This window comes from Dromiciops gliroides, chromosome 5 (assembly GCF_019393635.1).
Source record: "Dromiciops gliroides isolate mDroGli1 chromosome 5, mDroGli1.pri, whole genome shotgun sequence".
In the NCBI taxonomy this organism is placed as follows: Eukaryota; Metazoa; Chordata; class Mammalia; order Microbiotheria; family Microbiotheriidae; genus Dromiciops; species Dromiciops gliroides.
In genome coordinates, this window is record NC_057865.1 from 176,715,663 (window position 1) to 176,736,994 (window position 21,332).

Genomic DNA, 21,332 nt, shown 5'->3' on the forward strand with positions numbered 1-21,332 from the left:
TTTTCCTCTTTCTGTTATAATATACACCATCTGTAACATGTATTCTCTGCAGAGGCCCTCCCTTTGCAGGACTAATGTCAAAGCGTCAGTTCATGAGGACAAAAAAAAATCGCCCCTCTGGACAAAACTTTCCTCTCTTCCTTTTCTATATTGTTGTTCACATATTATTAGTTATCAATAGTTATTATATTCTTTTTACTGTTCCGTCAAGGAAACATTTTGTTTCTTGAGGAACAACAGGGGGGACTGTAACGATTGGAATAACGCCACCTGCTGGATACTAACTGTAGAAGAGTTCTGCCCATGAAGCGAAGGTCTTTGAGGGCAAGACCAGGAGTCTTGTCTTTGGTATCAGGAAGTGACGCGGACTAGTGGGAGGAGGAAGGAAGAGACTGGCGCGGAGTCTCGGGGCTCTTTCCTCTGGACTCTGGCGGAGAAGGGAGCTAGAAATGTGCTCTCCCTTTAATAGATAGGAATCTAGGCCTTTTTCTCTCTCTTTACCAAATTCTTATTCTCCTTAATAAATGCTTAAAAACCTAACTCTTGCTAAAGCTTATAATTTATTGGCGACCACTCATTAGATATTTTAGACAGACTAGCTAGAATTTTAGCCCTTAACAATTCACACACTGTGTCTGTCACATAGTGGGCACTTGATAAATTCTTTTTATGACAAAAAATGAATACACATTTTTTTCATGCTGAAATATATATTTCTTTAATTCTCTCACAACAAATAAATTGCATAGAGTAATTTTGCAAGCTAACTTTTCGATGTATACTTCCACTTTTATTTTCTTTCACAAAGGTCTTGTTTTAGAGCTATGCTCTACATTCAAACCAATGCCATATTTTCATATTTATCAGACTAAATGCTACTAAGGCATATAAGTAAAAACTAAATAGGAGACATTTTCCTGTGGAAGAACAAAAAAGGGGAGGGGGAAGCAGTTTTAAGGGTTGTATCATAGGCAGCAACAGAACAGAGAATCACTGTAGTGTGGAAAATGTCACAGACCAATCATTGAGTCAGATTTCTTTAATTTGCATTATAATTGCTTATAAGAAAAATGAATAGTCAAATTAATGAGACTTGTCATATGTGTTATATTTACAACCTCCAAATGTCAAACATGAGAATACTTAGTCAAATAATTTTCTGTAATGGTGACAGCATCCTCTATTGCTACCACAATAAATTCTTGATTGACATACATAAAATATATATTCATTAATTCTATATTGAGAGAAAATTGATATGAGATAGCAAGAAGGTAGAACTATAAAGGGATTTGGGGCTAAGCAAAGGTTCTTTTACCATTTCCCTTTTTTCTTCCCTCAAAAAGAGTTGAACTGGGTAAATGGGTATAGATTAAGGAAGTGAGAAAGCCAAGTTGGTAGGAAAATACTGGTAAAAGACCAAATAAGTAGGCACATGTATAGGCTTTGCTGGTATATTGTCCAAAGTTATCTAATGCAAAGCTTCTTAAACTTTGGGTCATGACCCCATATAGGGTCACATAACTGAATGTGGGGGTCGCAAAAAATTTGACAACAGTAAAAGTTTATGGAGTGAGCTCTCGAACTCACGACAGGATTGCTCCAATACCTATATACCCGAGGTCACTTAAAAAATTCTCGGGCAAAAAGGGGTGGGAAGTGGGAAAAGTTTATGAAGCCCTGATCTAAATATTAGGAAAGAAAACATTCTTGCTTTGATATCTTTTAGTGCAGGGATTACTGAATATAGAAGCTTCATTTCAATTTAATTAGATTTAGACTCGATATCGTATGCATTAGACAAAGCAATGCTTGCCATGTAAATTACTCTGTCATGCATAACATTCAACTAGTGATTCGTTCAACACCTGGATAGCTACACACACACTTAGCAGTACGTAGCTGAAATTACAGCTTGATTGAAGAAGTGGCTTTAATTTAATTAACAACCCAAAACGTTCTGAAATCTCATCTGCTGGATTTGGCTGACTCTGGAGTTTCCTGGTTTTACGACTGACACGCAGGTGTGTGGCATTTTTCAGGCATTTTTAACTATAAACCATTTCACAAGCAGGGGGAGCTCTTCTACTAAAATCCAAGATTCTTGCACATCAATGCTTTCCCAAGCTCAGCTATAAAATTTAATGAAACCAGGTGCTTCAAATCACATGTTGCTGATTTAGGTATATATCCATATACATAGAGAGAGTAATGTGTATATATATATATATATATATATATATATATATATATATATATATATATATATATATATATATATATATACATACATATATTTTTTTTTTGAGAGAGAGAGAAATAATGATGCTGTATGCATCATCAGTGCAATATGATACACTGGAAAAGCACCGTTCTGGAATCAGAGACCCTGAGTTCAAGTTCCACCTCTTACATTTCCTGTGTAACCTTAACAGAGGTGTGCTGGAGAAAGTCAGTCCAAGCTGATTGTCAAATTTTTGTGGTGAGTATTTATTCCCCAGAAATAGGTAAACACTACAAATCAACACTTGATATGTTTTGTTAATTGTCTAGACTTTAAAAAGTGATGGAGAAAATGTTAATAGTGCAGATTTAATTTAAAAGTGTTAAACATTTACCAGCATACCCCTGGACCCTGGGCAAGTCACTTAACTTCTCTTAAACTCAGTTTCCTTATCTACAAAAAGGTAGGGCTAGACTACAATATATCTGCTATCCCTTCCAACTCGAACTCTACGGTCATATAAGTATTTATGGAACTGTAATAATATTGTATCAGCTATCTGAATGGAAAGAAAATCATTTGTATAATGCCTAGGACATGCCAGGCACTGTGATAAGTACTTTTCAAATATTATCACATTTAATCCTCATAACAACCCTGTGAGATAGATGCTATTATCTCCATTTTAGGTTAAATGACTTGCTGCCTAAGGTCACAAAGCTGTATTTTTCTCAGGTCGTCTTGACTCCCGGGCCTCATGCTCTATCCACTGCACCACCTGGCTGCTAAATAAACTATTTATTTACTTAATTGAAGAAATCTGCATTGAGCCCCTACAATGTTAAAGATGCCATAAAATGTTTCCTCTTCTAGATTATATAATCTTGAAACGTTAAATTATACCATGGGCCTTTCCATAATCATTTTCCACAGAACCTTTTAAAACACAAATCGGGTCAAATTTAACTATTCACATTTCAGAGAATTTAGAGCTAAAAGAGATCCTCTAGGCCAGGGATTCTTAACTTAAAGTCCATGGATAGATTTCAGGAGGTTCAAAATGGGAAGAGATTACATTTTTACTTTCTTTGTAGTCCTTTGTATTTTGTTTTATGCATTTAAAACCATTATTCTGAGGAGTCCATAGGCTTTACCAGCCTGTCAAAGACCATCCGGGACACACACAAAAAGAGTTAAGAACACTTTATCTACCTCAGTCCTCTCATTTTACAGATGGAAAAACCAGGCCAGATAAATGAAGTGATTTGCCTAAATTACAGGGGGCAGTAAGTAAGTTAAGAAGACTTTGAACCCAGATCCTGTGTTCAAAGTCTTTCTAGTCTCTCCTGAAGTCTTCATTACCTCATGGAATACACAGCTTCTCTATATTTTAACCTATTTTTTTTGTTGTTGTTAATCCCAAACAACCACCAAGTAAAGGTCACCAGCCTAGAGGTTGTGATATAAATGGTGTATATTTGTGATAAGTTAATAATCAGATTTCTTGAGGGCAGGTGCTTCCTAGAACATGCCAGAAACAGTCTCTATTCTCAGAGCTTACACTCTGAAGATATTAAAACATTATAGGAAAATCCAGCTAGTCAAAAAAACGTCTCCCCATAAATGGCATCTATTTTGACAGAGGCCCCTCCACAGAACAGTTGAATGCTGCCAAATTCGCGATTTCTTCTTTGACACACCCCTCTTTGCTCCCCAACAGACTCGTTCAAACACTGTCACAAACCGTCAACCTTCTCTAGTTCAATTGTTATTCTCGAGTAATGACACTACCCATTTAACCCCCACACAAATGAATCATAGAATTAAAGATTTTTACATTGTTACATAACATTTTCTTTTTTTTTTTTAAAGAACTGCATTAGAAAAGTTGCTCTGTCTCTCGTCATAATGACTGGCAGATTCTCTGGCATGTTTGACTGTGAGTGTGCGTTTTAAAAGTCAGATTTAAGCATTCTACTGATTGGAATTTCATTGGATTTCCCCTCCCCCGCCCCTCCGCCTTTTTTCCCTCGTTTCTTCTTTCCAGCAAGTCCTATTGGTGATACCACAAGTGCATTTTTTGAAAATCAAAAGTCACAGATCACCGGTCAGCAAGTCAGTGGCTGCGTGTCGAGGTCTCACGTGGCTTAATTTCAGCCTTTGGGATTCACATAGAGGTGCAATCTGCCCCAGTGCAATCTATCAGCCTTCCCATTTCCTGGAAGGTAATAAAAACATACACGTTCCAGCGGGTCAGTCGGCTTGCGGCTGGCCAAGCTCGACTCTGCTCCGGGGCAATCAATCATTCTCCCCCACGTGGTTCGAGACTTAAAAGGTTCCAGAGTTCAAAGGCGTTTGGACTCTTCCTACAGCTATACACACGTTAGTTACCGTGGTATCCAAGGCAGCCAATCAGCTCCTAATTGGGCTGACCGCGGGCCGGGTGGCAGGGCTCGCCGCGCCCGCCGCCCTCTAAGCAGCAGCGGCTCAGAGACCCAACTAATCTTACGAAGGAGGGGCGGAGCGGGAGGAGGGAAACTGACACCCTCTGGCCGCCCCGTTGTGCAATCCAGGTATGCAAATCAGAGAGGGAGCGTCAGCCAACCAGAGAACGGATTGGCTGTGACGCGAGCCCCGCAGAGCCCGTAGTATTTATAGATCGTATTTAAAGAGCCCTTGGGAGTCTTGCTCGGCTTGGTTGGGCGGCGGCCCCCGCGGACCTTGCTGCGCTAGGGCCACACGTGAGGAGGCGAACGAGTGCTACTCGTCTCGTCTTGTCCCTTTGGGGTGGAGCAGGGTTAATGCAGATTTCATTCCTGTTTTTACCCGCTGCCTCGCTTGGTTTCTGGAGAGAGGAGGAAATGCTGATGTTTCTGCAGTGTGTTTTGTTTTGGGGGTGATGTTGCCCCCCCTTTTTTTTGCCTTAAAACAAAACAAGGAGATTAGAAAGCTGAAAAGCTAGTTTGGGGGGCGGGGGTGGGAGTGGTCCCGAACCTACAAACACTAAAAGTCTATAGTCTGAAATATGACCCAAAGCAGTTTCATCATACTGTATGCATTAAGGCAACCTTCCTGTTAACCCTTGGGGAACGAGGGGGAGGGGTACGGAGGACGGCGAGTAAAGGAGAGAACAATGCTCTATGAAAAGCTAAATTTCTTGGAATTAAAGGACGGGCTTATTGAGGAAATATATCAATTGACGTGGAATATTCGTGGTAAATTATTCCAGATAGTGGCAATGATTATCTCACATTTAATCTTTAGGCACTGTTGACCAACAAACCGCAGGGCGAAAACAGGAAACTGACTTGAAGTCAAAAAGAGAAGAGAAGCCTAAATTGCTACGATTGGATTCGAAGAACTTTTTTTGGACTGGGTTGGGTGGGCTTCAAGGTCTGGGGTTTCCGTATTTGTTTGGGACTGCCGGCAGGCACGTAGCGACTGGGCTATGTCTGGGGCTCCTGAGGTGGGGTTTTGATCTGCAGGGGATAGAGGGGGAAATACTTCAGCATCCCAAACAAAAGAGTGGGGAGGAAGAGGAAGAATTTGCTGTAAATCAGTATTTAAAAAAAAAAAATAGGAATTTGGTATCCATGGACACAGCCTAGAAGTCACACGGTTAAGAGGTCACTTACTCCCTAGGAAGCAGACAGCTTACTTTAGAGGTATAACTTCTCATTTCTAAGGTAATTCGCTGCTAAGAAAATTCTGAAGATGCAGTCTTTGCTGGTCATAGAGGAAAACACTGTATTGTAATGTATTTAACATTAGAGGATTTTTTTAAAAAACTAGAAAGAATCGGTGTTAGGAAGAAATCTGTAGTGCAGCTAGTTTTGGAGAATATCACTCCCCATTAAATATAAATGACCAGTTTCTTAAGGATTGTCTAAGAACCATTTTTGTGCCCCCTTTTCTTCTGCTTGCCATTTAACTACTCCTTAGCAGTTAATGACAGTGAGCTAGGAGAGGAAGAAAATGTTATATACATACATTTTTACTACTTATAACTAAAAGATTGGAGAGGGAAGGGTAGAGAAGATAACTCATACCCCACACAATACTACTAGCACATACAATCAATTGCTTTTATATGGCAAATTGAGAAAAACCCACATTACATAAAGCCTGTTGGTAATATCTTCTCGTATTCTACAGCATCATAAATAAGGTTAATGATTAAGCTTTGCATTCCCATAGAACCTATCCCCAGAAAATCAGCACATCAGTTAATTCTCTTTTCCTATTAAGGAGAATGGGGAACCTTAGCTACCAGTATGTCCTGGATGTTGTCTAGGACCTAACCAGTTATCTGGATAATATCTTGACAGTGTCTATAGTCAACTCCAGCTAAGGACTGGTAAATTATCTGATTTGTGAATAATTCATAAGCTTGTTTTCTTTTTTGCTCTTCTACTACTTTCAACTGCTGATAAGCATCTTAACCAGAGGTTATGTAAGGGAAGGGTAAACATACCACACTTACTATGTATTGGGTGGGGGGGAGAATGGCAAAATGATGCATTAGATTGTGTTTTGATTTTCAATAAAGGCAACAGAAGTGAAACTCAAATCAGTTTTGTGATTTACTCACAGCTTTGGTAAAAAGTTGAAGGAGGTAGTACCTGTTTGCCAAAATAGAGCTCATATCAAAGAGGGAATGTGAGGAAATGTTTGGCATGCTGTACCACAACAATTTTATACAAATCTAAGTTTTTATGTCATTTTTATCATTCCTCTCACATATTCCCCATTATACTTAGTTAAAAGTTGATCATCGGGGCAGCTAGATGGCGCAGTGGTTAAAGCACCGGCCCTGGATTCAGGAGTACCTGAGTTCAAATCCGGCCTCAGACACTTGACACTTACTAGCTGTGTGACCCTGGGCAAGTCACTTAACCCCCATTGCCTAAAAAAAAAAAAAAAAAAAAAAAGTTGATTATCCCTACCTTTACTGAAGTCCTAAGACCTCATCATGGTGGGAGGTTGACCAGTGTGCCAATGCAATGCAAACCCTTCCAGGTCCTACCTATCTAGAAATGCTTCAGCAGTAGCTTAATGACAGACTGATTCTGTGGTCTGAGGACCTTGGTGGTTCAGAGGCTAGTAACTGGGTTGGCCACTCACTATCCATAGCAAAACTTAACTGCCTCAATTATGGATTTGTTTTTCCTCCCCAGGGGAAATATTCACCTCTCAAAAATTCTTTTATGGATAGAATTCAGTAAGTAGAGATCTTATTTACCTTGTTACTGAAAGCAGGAAGCAGTAGTGGGTTAAAGAGTTGGCCTTAGAACCAGGAAGACCTAGCTTCAAGTCCTATCTCACTGGCACTTACTACTGATTGTGTGACCCTGAGCAAATTAATCTGCCAAACCTCTGTCCTATTATAAATGCAACTCTCTAAAAACTATAGGTTTCTTAAAAGATGCCAACCTGTATTGATAGAGGGAGTTTACTCATTGATGAGTTCCCTATAAATGAAATCCCTAGCCCTAACCTTTTGTTGTTGTTGTTGTTGTTGTTTTGCAGGGCAATTGGGGGGGGGGGGGTGTTAAGTGACTTGCCCAGGGTCACACAGCTAGTAAGTGTCAAGTGTCTGAGGCCGGATTTGAACTCAGGTACTCCTGAATCCAGGGCCTGTGCTTTATCCACTGCGCTACCTAGCCTCCCCTTAGCCCCAACCTTTTTTTTTTTTTAATTAATAAAGTATTTTATTTTTTTCCCGTTACATGTAAAGATAGTTCTCAACTTTTCTTTATACAAGCTTTACAATTTCAGATTTTTCTCCCTCCCTCCCTTCCCTCCCTCCCCCCTCCCCTAGACAGCAGGTAATCTGATATAGGTTTTATATATATATATATATATATATACATACATACATAATAACATTAATCCTATTTCTGCATTAGTCATGTTATAAGAGAAAAAATCAGAGCAATGATGAAAAACCTCAAAATAGAAAAAAAAAACAACAGCACCAAAAACAAAAGAAATAGTATGGTTCATTCAGCATCTATACTTCACAGTTCTTTTTTTTTTCCCTTGGATTTGGAGATCCTCTTCTATCATGAGTTCCCTGGAACTCTTCTATACCATTGCATTGGTGAGAAGAATATAGTCCATCACAGTAGATCACCACTCAATGTTGATGATACTGTGTACAATGTTCTTCTGGTTCTGCTCATCTCACTCATCATCAACCCATGCAAGACCCTCCAGGTTTCTCTGAACTCCTCCTGCTCATCATTTCTTACAGCACAATAGTATTCCATTGTATTCATATACCACAACTTGTCCAGCCATTCCCCAATTGATGTAGCCCTAACCTTTTAAAGATACAAACTGAAATACGGTAAAGATGGAAAGAGAAGTCTGGAAGAGAATGTAGAATGTTGTCATCAGGGAAATGTATAATTCAGAAGGAAAATGGATTGGGTAGAAGTGGGGAGATTAAGGGATAACTGCCCATAGCCTCTACTGGTCGATCCACTTAGATGTTAGGTGAAACTGCGGTTGGTTAGATCCCATTATGGTGAACTTATAGGAGAGGAAGGACAAAGACAAGTTGTTAAATAGGTTAGGCAGAGATGGAATGATCTCAGTCTGCATCACTGGAGGGAATGTACATATTGATGAGATCACAGATACTCTAGTAGAGTATTTGAGTAGGAGGCTTGCAGCCCCATACATTGGAATAAATGGGAAGATAAATAGAATTGGTCTATTTGTTGAGCTAATAAACTCAGGTCTATATAGTCTATAAAGTAGGTAACTAACTATAAGAGTCTTTGGGAGTCAATATAGGCAACAGTTTAGCTAGTTTTAAATTAGGCTTTAGAACCCATAGAGTTCTATAGGGAGACATGTTTCTTACTAATTGGAAGAATCAATTAAACATGAGTCATTGAATATTTTAAAGAAGTATTTGAGTATTTTCAAGTAGCAATTGAATTAAGTAAATTTAGACTAGTGTAACTAATAGAAAAGCAGTCTTAATACATCAAGCTAATTATAAAAAATAGGCATTTCTAAAATATTTTAATAGTTTAGAATTTTTCAACTTCTTTAAATAGACACCATGCCTTATTTATACCATTAATTTGTACTATATACTAATGTGTGCTTTCAGTAGAGAAAAGGAATTATCACAATTTACAAATTGGTAAAATCCAAATTAATAAAGTATTGCTTTATAAAAGTGTCCACATATTTGTTGTCTGTTAAGGGAAATCTTAAATAGTTGACCCTAAACAGGCTCTAAACTTAGACTATAAACTTTAGTAAGTCATTATCTTTATATTTTATTTTCCCAGTCTGTGAAATGGATCTCATAATTAAATCTCTCCTTTAAATCTTATGGGGGGTGCAGCTAGGTGGTGCAGTGGATCAAGCACGGGCCCTGGATTCAGGAGGACCTGAGTTCAAATGTGACCTCAGACACTTGATACATATTAGCTATGTGGTCCTGGGCAAGTCACTTAACCCTCATTGCCCTGGGGGGTGGAAGAGGGTATAATCTTATGGGAAGGCTTTGGGGACTACGAGGAACTAGAAGATAGATACACAACAACCCCTGTGTTCATTTTTGCCTCTGCCTTGCAGTTTCATTTGGAATAATACCCTTCTTAAAGAAGCAAAGATAAAATTAAAATTAAATTATTGTCATTAAGGCTGTATCCATTAGATACCATATGACTGTGTGACAATGAAATTGCAAGGAGAGCTTCTTGGCTTTTCTATTGGCTTATTTGTAATCGCAATAGAAATCATTTATAGTGGAGCTAGGACTGATCATGCTTTTCCTTCGGCCAATAACACCTATTTTTATTTTTCTACAATCATATTGGGGGGGGGTGCTTAAAGCAACAAGTGTTATTGAGCAACTTTTCTGTCATTTTCAGTTCTAGCCTTGAAATTGTGGGGAGACAGATGTGACAAAGTGAATTTAGTCATCCAAAAGCTAATTGTTGTGTTCCATCCCACTGACATCCAGAATAACATTAAGGAGTATAACTGTATACTACTCCAGTTTTAAATCTGTCTGTACAGGATCAATATTTCTTTTGTGATTACACTGCCTGTATGAATGAGTTTACTCCTCTGAAAATGGGCATGACCCCTGCAAATGTTTATAACCGTAGTTCAGCCTCCCTCTTAAAACAAGCTTTTTGTCATCATAAATAATTGGGAGGCAAGTCCTAGTTGTAATATTTAAACATTCACTTAGTACATCAACCTGTGGTCACCATGGTTACCACAGGAGGAGTGAATCTGCATTCTAATCTTCATCCCCACAGGACAGTGAGGAGTTCTTTTACCTCTCAGTTGGAATTCTCCCCTTTGGTGAGTGACACAGCCTGTTTTGATGGAGGGCCTGTTACAGAATCAAAGAGCAGAACAATTTCCTACTCCAGAGACTGTGGCTGGCAACCTTATTTTCCAGTGTTAGTATTGAATTTTTCATTTATCTGTGTAGGCACAATGCTTTTAGATTGTAATGCAAACCTTCTTTTGATCCTTCTTTTGTGAAGATAAGAAAATATCTACATTTCAAGTCTTTTGTGAAATGTCTTTACAAAAGTAGTACCTTAACCTTTCTTTATATATCCTATTTTCCAAAGGTATGGTCATTGTGAGAAGCAACATGGCATAATAGATAGAGATCTTGTCTCAAAGCCAGCAACACCTCTGTTCTAGTCCCACATACAGGTTGTATAACCTTGGGGAAGTCACTTAAGCAGCAATCTAAGACATATATGTGCAGAAAAGATACTGACATGCAATGATTGAGTTCCCTATTGCAGTGAAATCACAGGTTCCAGTCCTTTCCCTGTTCCTTGGTCATTTTAGGTATCATTCTCCATATCCTTTTCTGTTTTTCCACTTTAAAAAAAAAAATGAAACTACAGTGTGGACACTGTATATATTGAGAGGATTACTTCATGTTTCTTGTATGTCATACTCCTGTTAATACATCCCAAGATCATCAGCTTTTTAAATAGCATTTTTACACTGCTGACTCACATAACAGCTTGTCATTTACAATGACACATTTATAAGCTGGAGTACTTAGGTGGTATAATGCTTGCTTTTAACTCGCCATGAGGTGGCCAAACTATTTTAAGGTAAAATAACTTCTTTTAAAAATAATTTCATAATATCCAGAACTATTATTAAGGAAAATATCCATCACATATTTAAAACTCAGATCACACTAATGCCTTACACATCTCGGCTGCTTTCATTCAAAAGTGCTTAATAATAGATTGTCTAAAGCAGGACACTTTTGAAAGTTACATATTGAGTTTATTATGTGCTTTAAAAGAAAAGTGAGCTGTGCATAAAAATTCTTCCTGACAGTGTTGATGTGGGCTGAATTTGGGGTCAAATTGATCATGAGTCGTTCCAAAAGAATTACAAGACTCAGTGACTCAGTTTCCCAAGTTTTATTGCAATACTGTGAGTGACCACAGGGAGAGAACCAGAAAAGTGGAAAGGTTATCTCTCAAATAAGGAAAGGAAAGACAGTTATATTTCTAGTATGGATAAATTGATTATCAGTCTCATTATAATTTCCACTTTAGGGAGGTACAGGGGAGGGCCTGTCTTTCTCATTATAATAATCTCCACTTTAGGGAGACACAGGGTAGGGTTTATCCTGATTTGGAGTTCCTGGGGTCCTAAGCCAACCCTGGAGGCGGGTACCTTTTTCAGTGTAGGTGTGTTTTTGGTGAATCTGGGGACAAATTTGGCCTTTTCTGCACATGTCTCTTTCTGGTTCCCATGCTTAGTTTCAAAACATCTTCATTTATCCTTTATTTCTAGTTTGAGTTTCTATAGCCTGTCAATATATCATTGTTATAGTCTTAGGCCTTCATGGCCTCTCCCCCTCTGTTCCCATTATGGGTACTGATTTCTATGGGTATGAGAACTTGTAAATTATCCATTAACTGGGGTCTGCATCCCTCTTAGAGCTCATATCTGAATTAGCTTGGATCTTAGGTTTGTCTATTAACCCCCTTTTGCCTCCTACATCAGTGTGACCCTCCTAATCAATAAACTCCAATGGCTCCCTATTACCTCCAGGAACAATTATAAAATCCTCTATCTTTTAAAGTCCTTCACAACCTGTCCCCTTCCAACTTTTATAGTCTTCACACACTTTACTTCTTTTCACATCATCATCATCATCATAATTAATAGTCAACATTTATATAGCATTTACTACATATTTATATAGCACTGTGCTAACAGCTGGGAGTGGCTGACATGTAGTAAACATTTAATAAAAACATTCTGACTAACCAATTTTCAAAGGAACCTTTTCCAAACAGTTCCCCTTTGGTCAATTGCTACCAAATGCCTTTACACTGTTTTCTTTGCAGACCATCAGCATGGTGAAATTGCTTTGGTGATTTTTGTCTTCATGAAACATATCTCTCTCAAATACAAACGAAAATCTTATATCTGCTTAATTTTCTTAGTATTTACCCTCCTCTCCCACTTCAATCAATTGATAAAGCATTTATTAAGTGGTCAGAGTGTTCTGGAGATTTGCTAAGTGCTAGGGATACAAAGAAAGTGAAACACCATGCCTGCCCTCAAGGAGTTCACATTCTAATGGGAGAGATAACATACAAATACTGTATACATACAAGATATGTAATGAGAGAGAGAATGAATGGGAGTAGTGGTGGGAGGGACCAGGAGAGGCCTCTCTGAAAAAGTGAGATTCCGGCTGAGTCTGAAAAAAAGCCAGGGAAGCCAATAGATAAGTGGAAGTGAGGAGGAAGATCTCTCCGGACATGGGAAACAGACAATGAGAAGGCACATTGTCCAAAAATGGAGTGTTGTATGCAAGGAACAGCAAAGAAGCCATGGTCACTAGACTGAAGGATGTCTGGAGGGGAATAAAGGATATAACTGGAACATGACAAGATTTTAAGGCTTTAGATGCCAGAGGATTTTATATTTTGTTCTGGAGGTTACTGGAGTTGATTGAGTAGGTAGGTGACATGGCAGACCTGTGCTTTAGGAAGATGGCAACTGAGTGGAAGATTGGACTGGAGTGGGGAGAGACAAGGAAGCAAAACCAACCAGATGACTTTTGAAATAGTCTAGGTATGAGGTGATGAGGGCCTGAACTAAGTTTGTGTCTGTGTGAGTGGAGAGAAAGGTGGGGAGCATATTTGAGAGCTGTTGCAAAGGTAAACAGGTCTTGACAACAGAGTGGGTATGTGAAAGAAAAGTCAAAGATAACATGTAGATTGCCAACCTAGGTGACTGGGAAGACAGTGTAATTCTCTGAAGTAGCACTAATGAGGTTGGGAAGAGGGGAGGATTTGAGGGAAAGATAATGAGTCTAATTTTGGACGTGTTGAGTTTGAAATGCCTGTCAAAATGTACAAGAGGTAGTTAGGGATGTGACACTGGACCTCAGGAGAGAGGTTTGGACTGGGTAAATAGATCTGGGAGTCAGGCATAGAGATGATAATCAAACTTATGGAAGCTGATGAGATCACCAAGGGAAATCATATAGAGGGAAAAGAGAGGTACCAGGATAGAACCTTGAGAGATACCTGTGGTTAGTGGGCATCCACTGGAGAAGCTCTAGCAAAGAAGATGGAAGAGGAGTGGTCAGACAGGTAGGAGGAGGACCAGGAAAGAGGAGTGTCACAAACACCTAGAGAGGAAATGGTCTCCAAAAGAGATGATCAGCAGTGTCAAAGCCTGCAGAGAGGTCAACGAATTGGTGAGATAAACATTGAAATGAAAATTAGGAGATCTCTAGTAACATGGAAGAGAACAATTTCAGTTAAATAATGGGGTTGGGGGCAGCTAGGTGGCACAGTGGATAGAGCACTAGCCTTGGATTCAGGAGGACCTGAGTTAAAATCCAGCCTCAGACACTTGACACTAGCTGTGTGACCCTGGACAAGTCACTTAACCACAATTGCCTCACCGAAAACAAAAACAAAAACAAAAAAATAATGGGGTTGGAAGCCAGATTGCAGAGTTGGGAGGAGAGTGAGAGAAAAGGAAATAGAGTTCATGGCTTCCTCAAATTTAGTCAAGAAGGGAAGGAAAGATAGAAGGTAATCGATAGTGGGACAATAGAATTAAATAATGTTTTTTAAAGGATGGGGGTGGTATGAGCATGTTTGTAGGCAGATAGGGAGTGGCCAGTAGATAGGGAGAAACTGAAAATTAGAGAATGGGGATGAATCTGTTGGAGAAAACCAGAATGGATAGGATCCCTTTTGCTCATAGAGGGCTTTGTATTGGCTAGGAGAAGACTAAAAGCGGAGATAGTGGGAGATGTTTGAGTGATGTAAGATGAGAAGGAGGAAAGAAGGAACTGTCATTGAATGGCCTCAATTTTTTCAGTGAACTATATAACAAGAATCTCAGCTGAAGGGGAGGAAGGAAGGAAGGCATGCTGTAGGGTACTTGAAGGATTAGAAGTCTAGGAATAGCTGTCATGGTGAAGGGGAGAGTAAATTTGTTATGAAGTATGAGTATTGCCTTGCTGTAGAGGGGGCCCAGTTATGATTATTGTGAGAAAATAATTATTAATAATGAATTTCTTGGGGACCCAGAGTCCCAGTTTCAATTCTCTGCCTCCCCTCCCCCTTCAGTTCTTAGGAGGAAGTTTTAATCCTGTTCTGGGTGAGCCCAAGGAATGGAAATAGACTCTTTTGTCTAGTTTGGTGAACTGATTATACCACACCTGGATAATGGACTTTGCCTGGAGCAACTTAGGAGGTAGTCTTTTGCATTCTTCCCCCTGATGTCATCTGTAGAGCTCATTTTAATATGGACCACCCTCAAGTCATGTCAACCAATGGAATTGAATGATGCTAGCCAATTAGCTTTGATCAGTGTCTAAATGACCCGCTTGTATCAAAAGAGCATAAAAGTGGAGACCGTTCAAAGAGTCAGCCTCCTTGTTCTCTGCTTTCCGTTATCCTGCTGTCAGTTGGTGAGTACTCTCCTCGTAGGACAGTGTAGGCTGGTAGGCCATGTGCTCTCTTAGAGACAATATGACACTAGGGTTTTTCTGCTTGTTTTAAATGCCACAGGACCAATAGTTTACTGATATGCAATAATAATAATACTTACTGCCTAAATGGGTGCAATGGTCATTATTATATAAATAGCCATTAATATATAAGTAGAAATAATTTAGAAAACCCAGCCTCGCCCCCAATAATTTAGAAAACACATTATATAATATAAATTTGTAGAGGATCCAGTCATCATTGTTTCCTGACCTCTTCCACATCTGTTCAGCCTAAATAGGGATCAAAGGTGGAAATAATACAAAGTTTAAGTTGGGAGTAGGTCAAGGGGGCAAGTGATTGCCATAAAGAGGATAGTGTAAAGTTGAACTAATTCATGAAGGCATCAAGATTGGGAAGAAGAAAAAGTGTAACCAGTGAAAAGGTAATAGCCTGAAAAAAACAAACAAGCTGGGTGGGCTGGAGGAATTAGAGGATGCCACAGGGATGAAAGGTAGGATTAAGGGTTGTGAGGCCAGGGGAAATATAGAATAGTAAGATGCTTTGATAAGATAAAGACATTTCATAGTTCCTGAACATGGAAACGGAGTACTCATAAGATGGCAAGATTGAGGGGATGGTCATCTCTATGTGTTGATCCAGTACAGTGAAGAAGTCAGGCATACGAACCAAATCTATTATAGCAGGACTTGTTCTGTAGGGCCCATCACATGACCATGTTATGCAAGTCCTCACAATGTAAATTCCTCCATTTTGACCTTTCCCATGATTGCTTGTGGATCACTGCATAAAAAGACACTGTTAAGGATGAATACATGGATTAGGGAGACCAAAATGAATGCCTAAGTAGTACCTCATTTTAATTTACTTAATTTTAAATCATTTTAGATAATTTAAACATTTCAAGACATCAAGCACATATGCCTTCCTTGTCAATTGAAGTGAATTCAATTACTGGGCAAAGAGGAGAGAGAAAAGAGAAGAGGATGAGACAAAGTCAGAAGAACCTTCAGAAACCATGTAGTTCAACAGTAACTAAACCAGTTCCTTAGCGAGCAACCATATTAAGAGTTCGGGGGAAAGGATAAGAAACCATCAAAAGAGACAACAAAACACAAGTTAGGGGGCAGCTAGGTGGCACATTGGATAGAGCACCGGCCCTGGAGTCAGGAGGACCTGAATTCAAATCCGGCCTCAGACACTTAACACTAGCTGTGTGACCCTGGGCAAGGGGGGGACACAAGTTAGAGAAATCAGAGGACTTTTCTGATCAATCTAGGTTTTAGTGCCTGATCCTCAATACTTTGCATTTATGTGGCACATATTTTATACTTTGTTGTTGTTGCTGCTATTGTTCAGTCATGTCCAACAGTTTGTGACCCCATATGCCAGGCCCTTCTGTCCTCCACTCTCTCCCAGAGTCTGTCAAAGTTCATGCTCATTGCTTCCATGACACTATCTATCTCATCCTCTGCCATGCTCTTCCCCTTTGGCCTTCAATCTTTCCCAACATCAGGGTCTTTTCTAATGAGTCTTGTCTTCTCATTATCTGGCCCAAATCTTTAAGCTTAAGCTTCAGTATTTGACCTTCTGGTGAATAGCCAGAATTTTATCTGTGTACATTAAATGACCACTTCCTCCCCCCACCCCCCAATAGAATGTAAACTCTTTGCAGGCAGGAATATTTCTTTTTTTAAAAATCTGTATCCCCAGCACCTGGCACAGTGACTAGTATATACATACATCACATGTTTCATAAATACTTTTTGAACTGAATAAGAGGAAAAGCAGGAATGTATGATGTACCTCTGAAGCCAAAGGAACAGAAAGTATCTAGAATCAAGGAATAGTTAACTGCCACTTGCTGCAGAAAAGTTAAGAAGGATGGGAAGTGAGAAAAGATTTTTAGATCACTTAATTAGAAGGTCACCAATGGGGAGAGGAGAGGGAAGGGAAGAGTCAGTGGAGTATTAGGGATAGCAGCCAGAGTAGAAGGGTTGAAAAGACAACAAAGTGCTTTGTTGAGAAAGTCTAGGAAATTGGGGGCAGCTAGGTAGCACAGTGGATAAAGCACTGGTCCTGGATTCCGGAGGGCTTGAGTTCAAATCTGGCCTCAGACACTTGACATTCACTAGCTGTGTGACCCTAGGCAAGTCACTTAACCCTCATTGCCCTGGAAAGAAAGGAAAGAAGGAAGGAAGGAAGGAGTAAGTGTAGGAAATTGATTAGTTTTTCAAGCAATTTCACAGTGAAGGTGAGGCAAGTAATGGAGTTTTAGGATTTGGAACGCCAGAGTATTGTTGTAGTAAGTAGGGCCACTTTCTGTCTACCTGACCTTGAACAAGTTTCTAAACTAAATTAGGCCTCAGCTTAAGAGGATTGGAATAAATTACCTCTAAATAGAAAAAAAAAACCTAGCTATTTAAGATGCATAAAAAGTGGACTGATAGGCCAGTCCCCTGATATTTTAGGTTTAATATTGGAAAAAAAAAATAAGATACACATGTCATTCAACAGTTAACAGAAAAGAGATTCAGAATAGTCCATAAGAATAGACATTAAGGACACCTTTAGTTGATTTAGCTGAGCAAAGCTCCCTTGTCTGAGTGCTCTACCACCCAAACATGGGAGATCTCCCTACGTGGCGTTTCTCTTGGCTGGTTTGCATTCAGGTGATAAAGAGCCTTCTTCAGTCCTCTCATGCAACTAAGTCTTGGAGAATGTCTGGATACCTTCTAAGGAAAATGTAGCCTAACTTGCATAGGGTAAGAGATTAGGATGTTGCGCCTACCAGAATGAAGCAGAATGAAATGCTAAGCACAGAAAGAACAATATATATAGGAAGGCCTCTTCCTCAGAGACAAATGTAAAGGAGAGAATGGGTGCTGATACTCAACTTCTCTGAGGAGGGGAGCAGTAGGATTTCTTGACAGATAGCCACAGCCTCTTCAGGAAAATACTAGGCTAAACTGTCTACTGGCAAGTATAGGGTGGGGTGTAGTTGAGGACTTGAAAGAGAAAAGGGTTTGAAATCATCAGTCAGCATGAGGAATGAGAGATTGTGGCTACAATCAGGTCTGGAGAATCTCCTTTCAAAGACTCAGCCTTCTGGTATAGTTTTTGTTGTTGTTGTTTTGGGGGTTTTTTGTTTTGTTTTTTTGGTGAGGCAATTGGGGTTAAGTGACTTGCCCAGGGTCACACAGCTAGTAAGTGGCAAGTGTCTGAAGGCATATTTGAACTCAGGTCCTCCTGAATCCAGGGCCGGTGCTCTATCCACTGGGCCACCTAGCTGACCCTCTGGTATAGTTTTGCCAAGGTTGTCATTTTGGTTGTTCTTACAAAGAACAGTGAGTTGGGCAAGAAAGATACCGAATCCTTATCCTTTCCTCCCAAATCCACCCTTCATCCCATCATCTTTGTTTCTCTCAACGGTCCTGACATTCTTATGTCATTCTAGTCAAGAACAAGAAAAAAAAAAACCTAGAAGTCATTCTTGATTCTTAAATTTTTTTTACTCTTCATTCCCCATCAATTCCAATATCCAATCAGTTACCAAGTTACAGTCAATCAGATCTCCTTTAACATCTCATATTTGTCCTGTTTTGTTCCCCATTAAAAATTGTTTACACTTTATAATTCATTAAGACCAATATCCAAACAGTTACCAAATATAGTCTGTTTGATTTCCTTTAACTTCTCATATTTGTCTTTCTTTCTGCACCTCTGCAGCTGCTACCCTAGTTCAGCCCTCATTACCTCTTTCCCAGGCTATTAAAAAACAAAACAAAAGGGGCAGCTAGGTGGTGCAGTGGATAGAGCACCGGCCCTGGAGTCAGGAGGACCTGATTTCAAATTTGACCTCAGACACTTAACACTTACTAGCTGTGTGACCCTGGGCAAGTCACTTAACCCCAATTGCCTCACCAAAAAAACCCAAAACAAAACACCAAGACCTTCTAATTGATCTCCCAGCCTCAAGTCTTTATCCTCTCTAATCCACCCCTTACCCAGTTGCCAGACTGATATTGCTAAAGTGTGAGCCTGACCAGGGTTCTCTTTGGCTCAAGGCTTCAATGGTTTCCTCTTCCCATTAGGTCAGGGTTCTTAACCTGGGGTCTGTGAACTTGTTTCTTTAATATTCAGATAAATGTATTTGAATGTAATTAATTGCCATTGTAATCCTATACATTTTACTTTATGCGTTTTAAAATATCATGCTGAGGTTTCACCAGACTGCTGAAGGAATTCTTGGCACAAAAAGGGTTAAGAATTCCTTCACTAGGGGCAGCTAGATGGTGCAGTGGATAGAGCATCGGCCCTGGATTCAGAAGGACCTGAGTTCAAATCCAGCCTCAGACACTTAACATGGACTAGCTGTGTGACCTTGGGCAATTCACTTAACTCCAATTGCCTCACCAAAAATAAAAAGAATTCCTTCACTAGAACCAAGGAGAGATTCCTAGGTTTCCCATTTAAAGCCCCTCACAATTTGCCCCAGCCTATCTTTCTAGCCAAGTACACAAGACTCCTCACACACTCTATGTTCCAAGACACACCGGTCAGCTTGCTGTTCCCTGTAGGTGGCATTCTGTCTTCCCCCTTATCTTTGCATAGGTTTGACCAGGAGGGTGCTGGTTAACAATGAACAGCTGTCTCTCTGGAGGAAAACAAATGTATCCACACTAAACTTAATCTGTATTTATGAATACTTGCTTCCATCTAGATACCAAATAACACAGCAAAACAATCCTTGATTTGTAACATTTGCTGATTTCTGAGGTGTGGGTGCTCACACTGAAAATTTAACATTCAGGGCAGCGAGGTGGCACAGTGGATAGAGCACCAGCCCTCGAGTCAGGAGGACCTGAGTTCAAATCCAGCCTCAGACACTTGACACTTACGAGCTGTGTGACCCTGGGCAAGTCACTTAACCCCAATTGCCTCACCCCCCCCCCCAAAGTAAACATTTAGGGGCAGCTAGGTGGTGCAGTGGATAGAGCACTGGCCCTGGAGTCAGGAGTACCTGAGTTCAAATCCGGCCTCAGACATTTGACACTTACTAGCTGTGTGACCCTGGGCAAGTCACTTAACCCCAATTGCCTCACAAAAAAAAAAAGAAAAAGAAAATTTACGATTCAGCTCTTGGGAAACAGTTTTAGCTGGCTCCTGTCCCTGGCTTGGAGCCTACCTAGAATGTGTTTCCCCCTCACCTCTACCTCCTTTGCGTCCTTCAAAATATAACTCAGGTGCTATCACTAGGCTTTTTTTTTTTTTTTTTTTTTTTTTTTTTACACCAACGTTAATTTATTTTTCCGTTACATGTAAAGATAGTTCTCAACTTTTGTTTATACATGCTTTACAATTTCAGATTTTTCTCCCTCCCTCCCTCCCCTCCCTCCCCCCTCCCCTAGACAGCAGGTAATCTGATATAGGTTATATCTATATATATCTATACATATACATATAGATATATATATACACACACATATATATACACATAATAACATTAATCCTATTTCTGCATTAATCCTGTTACAAGAGAAAGAATCAGAGCAGTGATGCAAAACCTCAAAATAGAAAAAAAAAACAACAGCACCCAAAACAAAAGAAATAATATGGTTCAATCAGCATCTATACTCCACAGTTCTTTCTTTCTTTTTTTTTCTTGGATTTGGAGATCCTCTTCTATCATGAGTTCCCTGGAACTCTTCTGTACCATTGCATTGGTGAGAAGAATATAGTCCATCACAGTAGGTCAACACTCAATGTTGATGATACTGTGTACAATGTTCTTCTGGTTCTGCTCATCTCACTCATCATCAGCTCACGTAAGACCCTCCAGGTTTCTCTGAACTCTTCCTGCTCATCATTTCTTACAGCACAATAGTATTCCATTGTATTCATATACCACAACTTGTCCAGCCATTCCCCAATTGATGGGCACCCCCTCAACTTCCAATTCCTTGCTACCACGTAAAGAGCAGCTATAAATATTTTTGTACATGTGGGTCCCTTTCCCCCTTCCATGATTTCTTTGGGCAAAAGACCTAAAAGTGGGATTGCTGGGTCAAAGGGTATGCACAGCT

At 39.7% G+C, this 21,332-nt stretch overlaps 1 pseudogene; it reads right to left on the minus strand.

The window, feature by feature from the left end:
- Nucleotides 1–4,889: 4,889 nt before the first annotated feature.
- Nucleotides 4,890–21,332, minus strand: part of LOC122728867 — a 60,535-nt pseudogene continuing 44,092 nt past the window's right edge.